The following is a 17,289-nucleotide window of genomic DNA, read 5'->3' on the forward strand; positions in this document are numbered from 1 at the left end:
ATTTTCTGTTTTAATATATTTCTGGTTTAATATATTTTATTATATTTTATAAAAATAATTGAATATATTTACCTCCTTTTATATTTTTGCAAGTGCTTGTATAAGATGAGTATCTTTTCCTGTGAAACTGCAACTGATACCTTGGGTAGGGATGAGGAATAGTTTTGATTTCTTATTTAATTTTAAAAAAATTGTTGATTTGATTAGGTTTTATCTTCATTAACCAATTTTGTAACGTGCTTTTTAAGAAAATTATTTTGTTCTAAGTTTAAAAACGTATTGGCATAAAATTGTTTATGATTCTCTTATTTTTAAAATCCCCACTCTAACTATAGTTGTATCCCCCTATAAGAATCTGTAAAAATTCTTTCTTACTTTTTAAAAATTTCAGTCTTTTTTTTTTTTATTGAATGAGCCTGCTATGGGCTTGTCCATTTCATTCAGTTTTTAAAAGTACCAAGTCTGGGTTATATTATTTCTCTTTTTATCCCTATTGTATTTTAAATATATATTTTGCTTTTGTTGTCATCATTTCCTTCCTATTTCTTCCTTTAAGTTTGCTACATATTTTTCTCTTAAGTTTGAATTCTTAATTTTTTTTCTAGTATGTAATAATAGCACAGTATTAGCTTTATTGTATTAACTAATATCATCATCATCACTATTTTTTTTCCGTATCATGCCAATTGAATTCTTTTTTAAAAAAACCTAAACAATCAGCCATAAAAAAAGAATGAGTACATGTCCTTTGCAGGGACGTGGATGAAGCTGGAAACCATCATTCTCAGCAAACTTAACACAGGAACAGAAAACCAAACACCGCATGTTCTCACTCATAAGTGGGAGGTGAACAATGAGAGCACATGGACACAGGGAGGGGAACACCACCCACCGGGGCCTGTCGGGGGGTGGGGGACAAGAGGAGGGAAAGCATTAGGACAAATACCTAATGCATGCAGGGCTTAAAACCTAGATGATGGGTTGATGGGTGCAGCAAACCACCATGGCACATGTATACCTATGTAACAAACCTTCACGTTCCACACATGTATCCCAGAACCTAAAGTATAATAAAAAAATATAAGCACATATTTATAGCACATAAAGCTATAAATTTACCTCTAAGTATGGTTTTGTTTGCCTTTCACAAGTGTTACTACGGAGGATTTTCACTGTCTTTTTGTATACTCACAGTTTTTTAAAAATTCGGACTCACTCTTAATTCACGTATTACTTAAAAGTGCCTATTTCAGTTTCCAAATTTGTATGTCTTTTGTGTGACTATCATTTGCTTATTAGTTTAAATTTAAATGACTTGTAGTTAGAGAATTTTGTTTGTGTTATATAATTTGGGGGAGGATTTCTTAAGATTTCTTTTGTCTTTAGATGTTTAATGTGTTTTAGAAACAATTTATAGCCCTTTATAGTGGATGCAGGGTTATATATACACATATATACACACACATATATACATATATACATATGTACACACATACCTCGATGTATATGTGTGTACACATATACATATGTATTAGATTGAGTTTGAAATTTTTAAATATTCTATATGTTTATTCATTTTGTTTTTCATCTGTTCATTTCTAATAGTTATGTTAAATATTCTGATATGATTGTAGATTTATTTTGCTTCACATTCTATTCAGAATTTCTGTGTGTCTTTAGTTGAGGGGTGGATATTAGCTTAATGCCATGTTACGGAATCTGAACAAGATCATTTCTCCTTTCAAAAGACACAGAAATGAAGACGTCAATAATCCTTAGAAATCCCACATTCTGTTAGGTAAAAAGAGAGAGGTTAACACGTGGTCCTAGACTCTAGTTGTTACAGTTGGAAAGGATCTTATAGATTCTTCGGTTTCCAGTTATCTTCTAATTTCTGTGTTAAAGTACTGTTCCCCTCAAATGAATAACAGATTAAAACCTTGGCTCTTTGACTTATTTTTATGCAAGATATTGAGACAAAGAGCTATCTTCCTTAGGAACTACAAAATTACTATTTTTATTAATTTTAAAATACCATAAAGACATTTTCAAATAATAGTACGTTTTTAATCCATTAGAAAAAACTAAAGGGGAAGGAGAATAAAGCAAGTTTATTTCAGAGATTTAGTTAAGAGAGGGAGAGAGGCACAGAGATAGCACAAGACAGACACAGAGAGACAGAGGGAATGTGCTCACCTAATAGTCCTAGGGTCAGAAGAAAGTTACTACTCATTTAAATCTGCCAGTTTTACCTACCTCTATTGTATTATAGTATGAAAATCCATCTTCCTAATGACCCTAGTGAAAATCCTAAATGATCAATGATTCAATTACATTCCCTTTGCTCAACTTACTAAGAAAATATCTAACAATTAGAATTAGAGTAAGGGGAGACTAGATTTAAATTTTAATTAGTAGGAAAATTAAATGAACTAAATCCTCCATTCTCAAAGTACTTTGGATAATTGAGATTTTACTGCAATAAATAAAATTCTGACTGGATTTTTACTGAATAGGAAATTTCTCCTTGTGCTTTCATTCAAAGCTTGGTATAAATGCTATTTAGCATCTGTTTTTAATTTTTCAAAGACATATCTAATACAAAGCAACTATGAAGAATGCCTTTGCTTCATCTTTTTATCAAGTGATTTTGTTCAAGAAATTCTGTGTATTTGGTGTTCTGCTAGGATACACACACACACACACACACATACACACACATATATGTAAATATGTGTATATATGCATAAGCTTTATACATATATTCAATAATCTTAAACTGTGCCCTCAAGTCAAAATCTAAAATATTTAGTCAAATAGCAACTGGCTTCAGCGTTTGTATGTCACTTAAAACCATAGGTTTCAAAAGAAGATTTTGCCTCTAAAGGGAAGAATCAAAACAATAATGACAAAAGAAACATAAAATATTTTGTAGACTGAGTTACAAATTAAAAAGCATTCCTGTCTTATCATTTACCTTCAAAAAGTGCTTTTCAAGTGTTTCCTTTCCAGAGCTACAGATGGTCTTTGCCATTTAGCATCCTCATCCCTGTTAGAAGAAGCCAATTAATATCATATCCCTATACTTCTAATCAAGGCTGCCCTAATAGTGTTCTGCTGAGTGAACTGTTGCTGATTAACTGAAAATTAGTGAGTGAAACTAACGATTTTCTCTCTAGACCCTGTGGACCCATAAAAATGTTCATCTGATTTAAGGATAGTTAATTATGGTGTATGATTTGCCAGTAGACTGAACTTACTGAGTCCCTGTGAGGAGCCCAGGTTGGGCTGGTTGATTTGATGCAGGCTGGCAGATCTCTCTTTCAAAGTTTGCTGTTTTCCTCTTAGCTCATTTCTCTTCCAGGCATTTCCAGGAGATATGTCTGGCAGCTCGTTCACTCAGCTTACCAGAAAAAACTCCCCAGTGTATCACGAGGGGAAGAGCAAAATAAGAACCTTTCGTCACTGGTAAAGTGTTCCTTGGTGAGCAGCACAATTTCTGGGGGGTTGACAAAGATCATTTTAATTTTAATGTGCTTTTAAGCTACTGAAACACATTGCAATCAACATGGATATGATGTATACGAGTATGCCACCCAGGTTATGCTGCAGCTGTCACAGAACGATGAACAGATGTGAAGAAGATGCACTTTCAGACTGTTGGTCTTTCAAGGCCCCAAGAGAAACAAAAGATGGTTAGCGAGAATATTTGAGTAAGAGCAGTAAGGAGAATCTGAATTCAGTGAGACAAAACATGGCTATGCAGTGAAATGTCAAAGAGAGAAAATGCAAACCTACTGAATGTGAGATACTGAAATTCAGGTTGTCTTTTTCCTCAGATTTCAAGCTACAGTTTTACACATGGTATTGTTTCGTAGCCATGTCATTTTGGTACTTCAATAATTAAGCCCCTGGAGGAAAATTTAAGATGGACTTGCCTTTTACTATAAGGTATGAAGGCTGGCATACCTAAAATATATCTATCTTAGATTTATTTAGCATATTTTAAAAGAGACTGCCTAGGCTTTTCTTGCAATACTCATGTGCATGATAAAACAGGAGGGAAATATAATTTATAAGCCTAAAATCAAGAGTCTCTTGTTAAAGGGACTTTGGTAATCTTCCATTTCTATTAACTAAACCTACCTTTTCTAGATATAGAGGGTTCTAGGGCCCTAGTGAAGTTTTCTCTAAGACCTCCCCTCTGGTTTATATTTGAGTTCAGTGCCTTGTACTAAAGAGATTGCCTATATAACAGATACAAGAGTGAAACATCAGAACCTTGTTTTGAGCTGAAGAAGAAGATTAACTTTTTTATTTTTTAAAGATTTCCTCAAGTGAGGAATATGGAAGTTCAGAAATGGTTGCAGGTGTGAGCAAATGAGAAATTAGACAAGCCCAAAAACATAATTTCAAGAGCCTCTTAAAACCAATAATGTAATGTTTTCAATGATATGCAGAGATAATCATTGAACAAGAGGTACTCAGGATTAAAAAAGAAATAGCAGAGAAATTTGTTGAAATATTTTTAAGGTTTTACCAAGGTAGATGTTGTGAGGCATCCAGGAATGGTTGAATTAACCACACTTTCAACTGACTGAGCTTGGTTGAAGCCCTAACATCCCCACTAATGATTTGTGTATTTTGGTTGACTCACATATCTTCTCCTAGTCGGTTTGAGGAACTATTACATGCCAGTAGCTGATCTTTCTATAGATAAATAAATTAGTTTTAATTAATAAGGTTTGGCCAATAAGGTTTAAAATGAGAGCTGAGGAAGAGCACAGATTCAATTTCATAGCCTTGCCTTTCTCTTGCTCTCCTTTATGCAGAAGGAGTTGTCTGGGTATTAGCTTTAAGGTGACTCCATCCCTCTTTTCTTATTTAGCAGGAATGACTACAAATCGAGTTAGGATACCACCATTTAAAAAAAAAAAAAAAAAAAAAAAACAACCATAACCCCTAAAAGGTTTTGCTATTTGGAATAGGAAGTCCATTTGTACTATGTAGTTTAGTTCTGGTCATTGTTCCTGGAGGAAGATGTAAAAAAGACGGAAAAGTTCAAAAGAGTAGCAACTAAAATGATCAGGGGGCTTCCACAGTGTATTGGAATCAAGTAAAAGTCTTCAAAAGAATCATCAAACTTATAGATTCCTTCACACTTCAATGAGTTTATAAAGCTAGCATTTGTAGTTGACAATTACTATCTAAAGAGTGTTTTCACATATATAATCTTCCAGCAGCCTTGATAAAGACATCAAGGCAGGTATTACCTCTATTTTACAGAAGAAAAAATGGAGGTCTGAGAGATGCTACGACTTTTTCAAATTCTCATGGTCATTGGTAACTGGAAGAAGCCAGCCTTGTAACCTAATCTCATCCTTTTCCACTCTTCCAAATTGATTGACTGGATTAACATATCCCCATTCAGTCTTGACAGGGAATAGCCAGAACGAATTTTCCCAGTCTCTGCTCTGTCTCTAATCATATGTTCCCTTTGACGTGCAATTGATAGTGTATACTTCAATCTCTCTATTGTCTTGTTTCTAATCATTTCATGTGCTGTGGATGTAACTATCATTATTATATCTACCTTGAGATCACAAGTCCTCAAAGAAAGATGGCGATTGTTATAAGTTTTGCTCAACAAAATTGTATTAAAATAATTTGAATGACCTTTCGTTGTTGGTGTAAGGGATGTTAGAGAGGATTTAAGTGGCCTGGATCAGGTGTCAGCAAGCTATGTTCCATGGGCCAAATCTACTTGCTGCCTACTTTTGTAAATAAAGTTTTATTGGAACACAGCCATGCTCATTTATGCATTGTCTAGGTCTGTGTTTGTACTACAGTGGCAGAGTTGGGTGGTTGTAACAGAAATGTACAGCCTGAAAAGCTTAAAATATTTACTATCTGACCATTTACAGAAAAAAATTTACCAACCATAGGCCTAGACAATTAATTATATATAATTAGTCCCTGAAAAATGACTAAGGAACAAGCAACACAGAGTGTGTTGTCCTCTGTTTCTTTCTAGAAATTTGACATCTTGGGACCTGTTGTTATTTGAGGCAGAAAGAGTGTTTTTTGGTAAAGAAAATAGGCGGTAGATAGAAGAAATTCCAAGAGCATTTCAGAAGGGGAGTTATATTTAGAAGCATTGTTCTTCCACAGTCAATCAAGGTAATGAGAGGGAGAATTGCATAAGGTGAAAGTGTGAACTAGAGCATAACATTCTAGAAGTGTTTATAAGAAGCTGATTGGTACCCAATATATTAAATAGTGAATTTACTCATGCCAATCAAACCCAAACTTTTTTGTTTAAAAATGATTTAAATTATTACAGTCTATTTATGTTTGCTTTTAGTAAGGAAAAGAGTAGTAGTAGATTTTATTACAGGAGTAAATTCTGAATCTTGGGACATGGATTCAGCTAAAGTAGAAGTTACTTTTGAATGGTGTTTGCACAAATTGTTTTGCACCAGCTATTATAAAAACCAACTTTTAATATCCCATATTTTGAGATTTATGGAGGTGACTTTCCTTTTCTTTGGAGGTGATGAATGTGTGCCAACTGGTATCGCTGTTTAATTATAGATGGCTAGCTGTGAGGAATGTGGAAATGATCTCAGCCATTTAAACCTCAAGGCAATCTCCCCATGTGACCTAAAAGGTGTGCATTTTATTTATGTAGCTATTTTACCTACTCACTCAGATTTCTATTGCACTTAGAAATTCCCAAGTGAAATGTCTACAGTTATTTTGTAAAAGTCTTGAAATAATATTCCCTTCCTTCTCATTCTCGTTCCCAGGAAATTGTTGCTTAAAGCTGCATTTGTGAAATAGCACATGGGAGGTGCCATGGTATGGGTGAAAGAGAACAGGCTTCAGACTCAGGCATACCTGGAAGGCCCTTTGAAAAGTCATGATGTGTTCAGGAAACTGAAAATGACTCACCGGGGCTGGACAGTAGCGCTTAGTTGGGTGTGTGAACAATGACATGTCTGCAGAGGTGATCAGGAGCCAGATAATGAAGGATACTGTGTTCCACGCAAAGGAACTGAACAGTTATCAAGGTAATATGGCACCTCTGAAGGGTTTTAAGACAAGAGCATAACACAGTAAAATTTATAATCTTGAAAAATACTCTGGAAGTAGGGTAGATGACGGACTGAAATGTAAAGAGAGTGAGGGTAGTTAGAGATTTGAAGGACTGGTGTAGAAACTGAGGTTCTCAAGGAACAATAAGGTCTGCAGCAGGGAGTGTGTCTATGAGGGTAGGTGGCTGAGTTTAGGAGATGTTTGTGTGGCCTAATTGATAGAACGTAGCAATATTAACAGATATGAGGGTGAGGGAAGAATCAATTTGGGGACTGAGTTGATTATAATAGTAAATTACAGAGGAGAAGAAAGATTAATGCCTATCTTACTATTGCATGCCCAGAGCCTCACCCCACTAAGCAGAGTGTTTCTGTGTTTAGAATGCAACAATAGGAGAAAATACAAAACAAATAGAAGTAAAGAAAACAAAAATCTGGGTGCTAATGACAGTGACAGCAGGAAAAAGGAAGGATCTATAAAGACAGTACACATAGCTGTAAACACAGTTGCCAAGTACCGGCATGAAAAACCGAGAAAACATTGTCTCCAAGGGCAGTGTCTATCTCCAGATGACTATGCCTATACAGAGTTTCCTTCTGTAAAGAGAATATCTGCCTAGGTTCCCCATAACCAAAACTTTAGACTAAGGTTTCAGCTCACATTTAGGAGGTAATTACCAGCAGGGAGTGGAGAAACAAGAAAGAAAAACAAAAGTGGTCAATATGGAGTGTGTTAATGATTGGTTACCACTGTGGGAAACTAGGACTGAATCCTATTGAGAACCTCTGGGAAACTGGGTAGAACATGCCTCGTCATTGTTCTACCTGAAGGGCAAGGAATGTTGAGTATTCATCTACCAGTTCTACTTTGTCATTGATTACTGGGTTAACCAATGGTAACTTCCTGACACTTCCAACCAGCCCTGGGCTTTGGTCATGCATACTGTATTGGGCAAAGAATTCCCTGAGACAGGCAGTTGTGGTTGTTGGAACTATGAATGCCAAAAGGATATGAGCAGAGTTCTGACAGATACTCCTGCATATACACACACCCTAACATGGTTAGTACATCTATTGTACCTGTATTTTGAGTTTGAAATGGTAGAGTTTTACTTAAAATTAGACAAGTTACTTCTCTCTATGAAGCAGATTTTCCATCTTTTTGAACCTATCTCTCTGTATCGGCCTACTGGGATCCAGAAGATTCAAATGTCAAGGCTGTGTCCATTGTATATTGGTAACATTAGTAAATAGTGATCTATGGTGATGGAATCTTTTGAACAACTGCTGAAACTATAAAGATAGGTATGAAAACTCAAATGAAACTGTTAAAGCAACTCAGATATATCTGGAGAAAGAACACATTCTCTACTCCAAAATGTTACCATTTCCTAAAATTACACTACCAAGATCTGTGAGTTACACATAATATAAATATTGAGTTGTTGATTTCAAAAGAAAAGAAAATGAATACACCAGTATACAAGATGCTTAAGACATAGTAAAGTAGCCCTCCCAACTCTTTATTTGAAACCGAAAATAAGAAATTAAATGGAAATATGAGTTGAAAGAGAACAAGGATATGCAGTCATATATAAGATGGAAGAATTGGATTGACTGGTGAGTTACCTGGAAATGAGGAAAAAAAAAGCATTAAGCTCAACTTATGGCAATCCAGTGAAGGATTTTTCCATTATTAGCATTTTACTTTATCTCTTCTAGTTCCCTCTTTAAATGCAAAGACACTGGAAATGAGTTGGTAAATAAGTCATTCCTACTACGGTATGCTAACTTGTAGCCCTGTTTGTTTCTGCCACTCACTGGCTATATAGCCTTGGGTAAGTTACTTAACCTCTCTGTATCTCAGTTTCCTTATTTGGAAAAATTGGTGATAATAATTGTACCTACCTCATAGGTTATGAGGATGAATACATTTGCATATGAAAATTACTTACAGTGCTTGACACATAATAAGAAATACATACATCTCTTCTGGATAATAAGCAAAATGAATTCAAATTGTTATAGCTTATGGAATTTGACATAAATCACACAGAAGTGTATCACAGTGTTATTTTTAATGATTTTTAACATTCAAAATAATTGATAAAAAAATTCGGCATTCCAGAGCCAAAACTAAGAGCAATGGTGGGAGTTACAGTTCTAATAGAAGGAAGTTTTAGCTATTAGAGCTGTCAAACAATGAAATAGATTGCCTTTGAAGTCATGTGTTGGATGACATGGGAAATATGTAACAGACTGGATGACTGCTTCTTAGTGATGCTGGAGAGGAGCTTTGTGTATCAGAGAAAAGGTGTAAGTACATGACCTTTTCAGGTCTTTCTAATTTTCAGTCAATGATTTCACAATTTGGCTCTAAGCCCTCTTTCCAATATTATATCTTATTGTTTCCTCATGCAAATCCTCTGCCTTAGACACCCAAGCACACTCATAAACACTTAACAAGTTTCATGCTTTCTCACCATTTGAATTTTCTGCCACTTTCTCCACTTTGTCTTTATCTTTACAGAATAGGCCAAACATTTTGAAAGTAAAAGCCTTAGTAAAAGTTCTAAAGTATATGGTATATTAAAGCTTAATTTCCATGTATAATACTATTAGGACTTGGTTTTTCACAGCTGTGCTATGCTTGAACCTGAAATACTTAAATGAATATATATGAAGGATGAAAAGATGAGTTACCTCCCCACCCATACATACTCATTTAGAAAGGGATAAATAATCTGTGTGGGCTAACATACTTGAATTAGTAAAAATATCTCCAATCTTTTAGATTTTTTACTTATATTACAATTCACCTCTGAAGATGTGTAGACTTCAACATTAAAATTAAATAAGAAATAAAAGGATGTCTTTATACAATGTTTCGTCAAAAATATATATGTTAATACTTCCTTGAAGAAACGAAGGCAAGGGAATGAGCTGCTGGTGATTAGTTGATTTAATAGTTTTACATATTTGTCGTCAGAATCCTTTAAACCAAAGCTTGGTGGGAGGCACAGTTTGAAAACTTAGAGCTGCTTTAATTAAGGAGGTGGTGGGAGAAAAGAAGATCCTGCCTGGAAGACTAAGAAGGTAATGGGAGTGCTCTTTAAAGCTGTGCCAAAGAGGTTCACAATACCTTTTTGCCCTGAGAATCAGGACCATTTTCCTGCCCCGAGGGCAGCATGGGCTTGTTCTTACAGTCATTCAGAAGGGCAAATGAGAAGTTTTGTGTGTGTCTATGAGCTAAATAATCATTTTCAACTAGCTTTGTGGATGACAACGTCATTTTGTGACACAACTTGAGACTCTACACTGACTACTCCATGTGGATTTCAAAACCCCTAAATTATGCCCCACCATCTTGATTTCTTAATATTTTATATAAACTCACATCAATTTTTCCCCAATATTTTATTATGCAGAACCTTAAGTTTTCCTGGGGAAAAAGTATTAGTGCTAAAACATGCATTTTTCTATTGGAAATAATAAAATAGTCCCAAGATATTTCCCCTTTTCCATAAAATTCCAAGGGAAACCCACTTAGAAAATTTAGAGTGTAAATGAAGAATTCTACTGAGCATACATGACATAAAATTAAACAATACTTGGGTAGAAAAATGTTTGGAGATCACTGTCAGGACATAATTTTTCTGTTATTTAATGAAAAAGATGACTTGCTATGGTTTTTTAGTCTGCTTAAATGTGTTTCATTTGATCACATTAATATTTGTACAGTTATTTTTCCATTACTCATGAAACACCAAAAACACTAAGCAATAATTGCACATGCTTTTTCCTTTTATGACCATACATTTTCCCTGACAGGTCTTATAAATTCACATATGTTCTCAGAAACTTTTATTTTTGAGATGAAGTTTCACTCTTGTCACCCAGGCTGGAGTGCAATGGTGCGATCTCGGCTCACTGCAACCTCCACCTCCTGGGTTCAAGAGATTATCCTGCCTCAGCCTCCCGAGAAGCTGGGATTACAAGCACCCACCACCACGCATGGCTAATTTTTGTTTTTAGTAGAGACAGGGTTTCACCATGTTGGCCAGGCTGGTCTCGAACACCTGACCTCAGGTGATCCACCCGCCTCGGCCTCCCAAAGTGCTAGGATTGCAGGCATGAGACACCACGCCCCCCCCCGCCCAAAACTTTTTATGATATATTAATAATATGTTTGACAAAGCAAATACTTTCAGTGTAATTATTCACATTGATTGAAAGAATCCTTTACTACAGCCCTCTATCTTATTGCTCACTTAGATGATTCATTAAAAATCTAGATATATAGATGGCTAGGCATGAATGTGGTATGGTTCTAGGAGCATAAGGTGTATACACGAATCTCTCCGTTACTCAAGGACTACTTTTATGCTTCCATCTCTAACTCATGGGAGGAATAGGAACCTTGAACAGAGATTTGGTGCCTTCCTTTACTCATAGCTTGCACACAACTCACCGTGATGGTGATGTGTTTAGCCTGTGAACCTATGTAACAGAACTCGACAGGCAAAAAAATAGTTTCATTCCACATTAAAAAGCAAACAATGCAGCCATAGAAAAGAACGAGATCATGTCTTTTGCAGGAACATGGATGGAGCTGGAAGCTATTATCCTCAGCAAACTAATACAGGAACAGAAAACCAAATAGTACATATTCTCACTTATAAGTGGGAGCTAAATGATGAGAGCTTATGAACACAAAGAAGGAAACAACAGACACTGGGGGTCTACTTGAGAGTGGAGGGAGGGAGGAGGGAGAGGAACGGAAGAGGTAACTACTGGATACTGGGCTTAATCCCTGGGTGATAAAATAATTTGTATAACAAACCCCTGTGAGTTTTCCTATGTAACAAACCTTCACATGTACCCTCAAACCTAAAATGTTAAAAAATCACCAAAAAACACCACAAAACAAAAAAATCTTTACCCCCCAAAATCAAATAAAAACCCCCATTGTTTTATCTAAATCATTATTAAATGCAGTCCTTTCTTAAAATTTTTAAATTTTATTATATTTACATAGTGATAAAATCATTTCCCACTTGATATAAGAACAAAAATCTCTGTTAATTCATTATATTATTAGAATAAGCAAATTAATTACTGCCAACATCAAATTCATTTTAATTTCCATGACCATCATATAGAGTTCTATACATAGAGAGTGGAACTCCACAATGAAAACGTGCTTTACTCTTTTTGTTTCCTCCTCACAGCATGTTCTGCTTTAATGACATATTGAGGGAATAAAATACATGGAATTTCATTCTAGTATCAAGTGAGATTTTAAAATATATGTGAAAATATTTGATAAATGCTTTTTTTCCTAATGGGTGCACTTAGAAATTATACTTTTAGGTATATTTATATTTTGGCAATATAGTCTCTTAAATAAGTAAAACAAAGCATATTGTAACAAACTATTTTGGTCAAAACTCGAAACAGTACATAGACTTCAAAATAACTTACTCAAAATTCATGAGATTTAGATTTCATGCTCAACTTATCAGGAGGAAACACATCCAAAATAGAAGTGGGTTGACTCTATAACCTCTACTCAATGGCTATATCTACATAACTGTGAATTAAAACAAACAAAAAACAAAAGCTAGAAAACTGAAATTGGTTCTTAGTCATTATGTCTAGTTATGACAAACCGAGACACTATGAGATGATTGTCTCCTCTGGAAACCAGGCATTCAAAGAGTTCCAGTGACTCAGGATGGGAGTGTACAGAAGAGAAAAGAGGAAAGAAGAAAGCACTGGTGCAAGAAGACACAATTCATCAATTCATAACCACACCCTCATCTCCATTACCATAGCATTACAGCCATGATCTCTTTCAGCCTTCTCCCTGCCACTATTGCCCTCAGTGCTGATTTTAATAGATTTTACCTCTTTAGGATGGTAGTGATGAGGAGGGATATTGAACTACTGTGATTTGCCGTGAATTTTCCTAGGAAGGGCCCCAGGGGTCTGCCATGTAAGCGTAACAACTCTTATGTGAGTGTATCTCACTTTATACACAAACACTGTAATAATTTAATGTTATACATTTCTCAACCTGATATTATTTCCCTTTGATTATTTAGGTTGCACCTACCTCATGAGAAAGATTTGGAGAAGGTGTGAAAACTTCATCCCAAATCTTAGATACTCTATAAATGTCTTCCATTTTATAAAGCCTATCTGAAAGAGAAGCAAGGACAATTCTGAAAAATTCTTCAATTTTAGGTTTGGTCAAACCAACAATAAATACAAAGAAATGGCTTCATCTGAGTAACTGATACTTCCAAGACTTGGCCATTGCAGTCTTTTGTAGATTATATACTTTACTAGTTAGATTAAAAACTATGGCAGGAGGAAATCCTAGAATGCTTTGGCTACCTATCTACGGATACAAAACCATGCTATATAATTCCAACCTTATTAAAACATTAGAACATTGGCTTTTAACTCTCTATTGGATTAGGACCAGGTACACTGGTACAGCTCAGTAAAACCTAAGATTGGAAATAATTTGAAATCTCAAAGTCATTGTCGCCTTACCCATTTCACCCGGCTAATTACTTCCTCTCTTTTCATACAACCCAACAAATATGTATTCACATTAGTGGGGAAAAGAAGCTCTCCCTATATTTACACAATGGAGTGATTTTTGCCCTTCTAATTAACCAGCATGAGTCAAACATTTAAAAGGTTTCAGAAGAAACTGTGCCTTCAATTAACATTCACAGTTGCTAAATTAATCACTGCTGACCTTAACATGCGGGAGTCTTAAAGACATGTTTCACATTTAAAAAATGGTAATTTTATTCAAAGAAATCTAACTACCTATGTTTCATAAGTGTTTGGTCATTGTTTTTCTCCTATCACTGCATAAGGAGTCCTAGAATTTGGAGCACTGTTTCATCACATCTCTGGATAAAAGCCCTACAAATGATCTTGAGCATGATAATGATATTGTCTTCAATATAAAAATTAATAGTGACTCATTATACACTTTGAAAAATCCATACCATGCTCGCTTCAGCAGCATATATACTAAAATTGGAACGATACAGAGAAGATTAGCATGATCCCTGTGCAAGGATGACACACAAATTCATGAAGCATTCCATATTTTTCAATAAATGTCCACATCAGCAAGTTAGAAAGATCTCAAATTAACAACCTAACATCACAACTAAAAGAACTAGAGAAGCAAGAGCAAACCAACCCCAAATCTAGCAGAAGACAAGAAATAACCAAAACCAGAGCAGAACTGAAGGAGACTGAGACACAAAAATCCATTCAAAAGATCAAGGAATCCAGGAGCTGTTTTTTTTTTTAAAATATTAATACAATTGATAGACTGCTAGCTAGACTAATAAAGGGATAAAAGAGAGAAGATCCAAATAAACACAATTAGAAACGACAAAGAGGATGTTACCACTGACCCCACAGTAATACAAACAACCATCAGAGACTACTCTCAACACCTCCATGCACACAAACCACAAAATCTAGAATAAATGGATAAATTCCTGGACATATACACCCTTCCAAGACTGAACCAAGAAGAAACTGAAGCCCTGAACAGACCAATAACAAGTTCCAAAATTGATTCAGTAATGAACAGCCTACCAACCGAAAAATGCCCAGGACCGGAAGGATTCACAGCCGAATTCTACCAGATATACAAAGAGATGGTACCATTCCTACTGAAACTATTGCAAAAAAATTGATAAGGAGGGACTCCTCCCCAAATCATTCTATGATTCCAGCATCATCCTGATACCAAAACCTGTCAGAGAGACAATAAAAAAGAGAAAACTTCAGGCCAATATCCTTGATGAACACAGAGGCAAAAATCCTCAACAAAATACTTGCAAACCGAATCCAGCAGCACATCAAAAAGCGAATCCACCACAATCACATAGGCTTTATCCCTGGGATGCAAGGCTGGTTCAGCACATGCAAATCAATAAATGTGATTCATCACATAAACCAAACTAAAGATAAAAACCACATGATTACCTCAATAGATGCAGAAAAGGCTTTCGGTAAAATTCAAAATCCTTTCATGTTAAAAACTTTTAATAAACTAGTTATTGAAGGAATATACCTCAAAATATTAAGAGCCATCTAGGAGAAACCCACAGCCAACATCATACTAAACAGGCAAAAGCTGGAAGTATTCCCCTTGAAAACTAGCAAAAGACAAGGATGCCCTTTCTCACCATTCCTGTTCAACATGGTATTGCAAAGTCCTGGCCAGAGCAATCAGGCAAGAGAATGAAATAAAGATCATTGAAACAGGAAGAGAGGAAGTCAAATCATCCCTGTTTGCAGACAACATGATTCTGTATCTAAAAAATGTTCACAGTCTTGGCCCAAAAGCTCCTTGAACTGATAAACAACTTCAGCAAAGTTTCAGGATACAAAATCGATGTGCAAAAATCACTAACATTCCTATACACCACCAACAGCCAACCTGAGAGACAAATCAGGAACACAATCCCATTCACAATTGCCACAAGAAGAATAAAATACTTAACAATTCAGCTAATCACGGAGGTAAAAGTTCTCTACAATGAGAATTACAAAACACTGCTCAGAGAAATCAGAGATGACACAAACAAATGGAAAAACATTCCGTGCCCATGGATAGGAAGAATCAATATCATTAAAACAGCCACATTGCCAAAGCAATTTACAGGTTCAACGCTGTTCCTATCAAACTACCAATGGCATTCTTCACAGAGCTAGAAAAACTATTTTAAAATTCATATGGACCCAAGAAAGAGCCCAAATAGCAAAGGCAATCTTAAGCAAAAACAAAAAAGGAGGGGGCATCGTATTACTCTACTTCAAACAATACTACAGGGCTACAGTAACCAAAACAGCAGGGTACTGGCACTGAAACAGACACATAGACAAAGGGGACAGAATAGAGAGCCCAGAAATAGGGCTGCACACTTACAACTATCTGGTCTTCCACAAAACTGACAAAAAAAAAAGCAATGGGGAAAGAATCACTATTAAATAAATGGTGCTGGGATAACTGGCTAGCGATATGCAGAAGACTGAAACCGAAACACTTCCTTACACCATATACAAAAATCAACTCAAGATGGATTTAAGACTTAAATGTAAAACTCAAAACTATAAAAACCCTGGACGATAACCTAGGAAATATCATTCTGGATATAGGAACTGACAAAGATTTCATGACGAAGATGCCAAAAGCAATTGCAACAAAAGCAAAACTTGGCAAATGGGATTCAATTCAACTAACTTCTGCACGGCAAAAGAAACTATCAACAGAGTAAACAGACAACATATACAGAATGGGAGAAAATTTTTGCAAACTATGCCTCTGACAAAGGTCTAATATCCAGCATCTATAAGGAACTCAAATTTAAAAGCCAAAACAAACAACCCCATTAAAAAGTGGGCAAAGGACATGAACAGATACTCTTCAAAAGAAGACATACATGTGGCCAACAAACATATGAAAAAAAGCGCAACACCCTTGTAGTATAGTTTGAAGTCAGGTAGCGTGATGCCTCTAGCTTTGTTCTTTTTGCTTAGGACTGTCTTGGCTACACAGGCTCTTTTTCGGTTCCACATGAAATTTAAAGTAGTTTTTTCTAATTCTGTAAAGAAAATCAATGGTAGCTTGATGGCGATAGCATTGAATCCATAAATTACTTTGGGCAGTATGGCCATTTTCACGATATTGATTCTTCCTATCCATGAGCATGGAATATTTTTCCATTGTTTTTGTCCTCTCTTATTTCGTTGAGCAGTGGTTTGTAGCTCTCCTTGAAGAGGTCCTTCACATCCCTTGTAAGTTGTATTCCTAGGTATTTTATTCTCTTTGTAGCAAAGGGCTAATATCCAGAATCTACAAGGAACTTAAACAAATTTACAAGAAAAAAAACAAACAACCCCATCAAAAAGTGGGCAAAGGATATGAACAGACACTTCTCAAAAGAAGACATTTTTGTGGCCAATAAACATATGAGAAAAAGCTCGTCATCACTGATCATTAGAGAAATGCAAATTAAAACCACAATGAGAGACCATCTCATGCCAGTTGGAATGGTGATCATTAAAAAGTCAGGAAACAACAGATGCTGGAGAGGATGTGGAGAAATAGGAACGCTTTTACACGGTTGGTGGGATTGTA

At 35.6% G+C, this 17,289-nt stretch overlaps 1 non-coding gene across 1 annotated transcript; it reads left to right on the plus strand.

Moving 5' to 3' along the window:
- The first annotated feature begins 14,132 nt into the window (after positions 1–14,132).
- On the plus strand, positions 14,133–14,239 carry LOC112131082 (U6 spliceosomal RNA). The gene has a single exon (XR_002913230.1). It is a non-coding gene; the product is annotated as a U6 spliceosomal RNA (small nuclear RNA).
- Positions 14,240–17,289: the final 3,050 nt, after the last annotated feature.

This window comes from Pongo abelii, chromosome X (assembly GCF_028885655.2).
Source record: "Pongo abelii isolate AG06213 chromosome X, NHGRI_mPonAbe1-v2.0_pri, whole genome shotgun sequence".
Classification (NCBI taxonomy): domain Eukaryota; kingdom Metazoa; phylum Chordata; class Mammalia; order Primates; family Hominidae; genus Pongo; species Pongo abelii.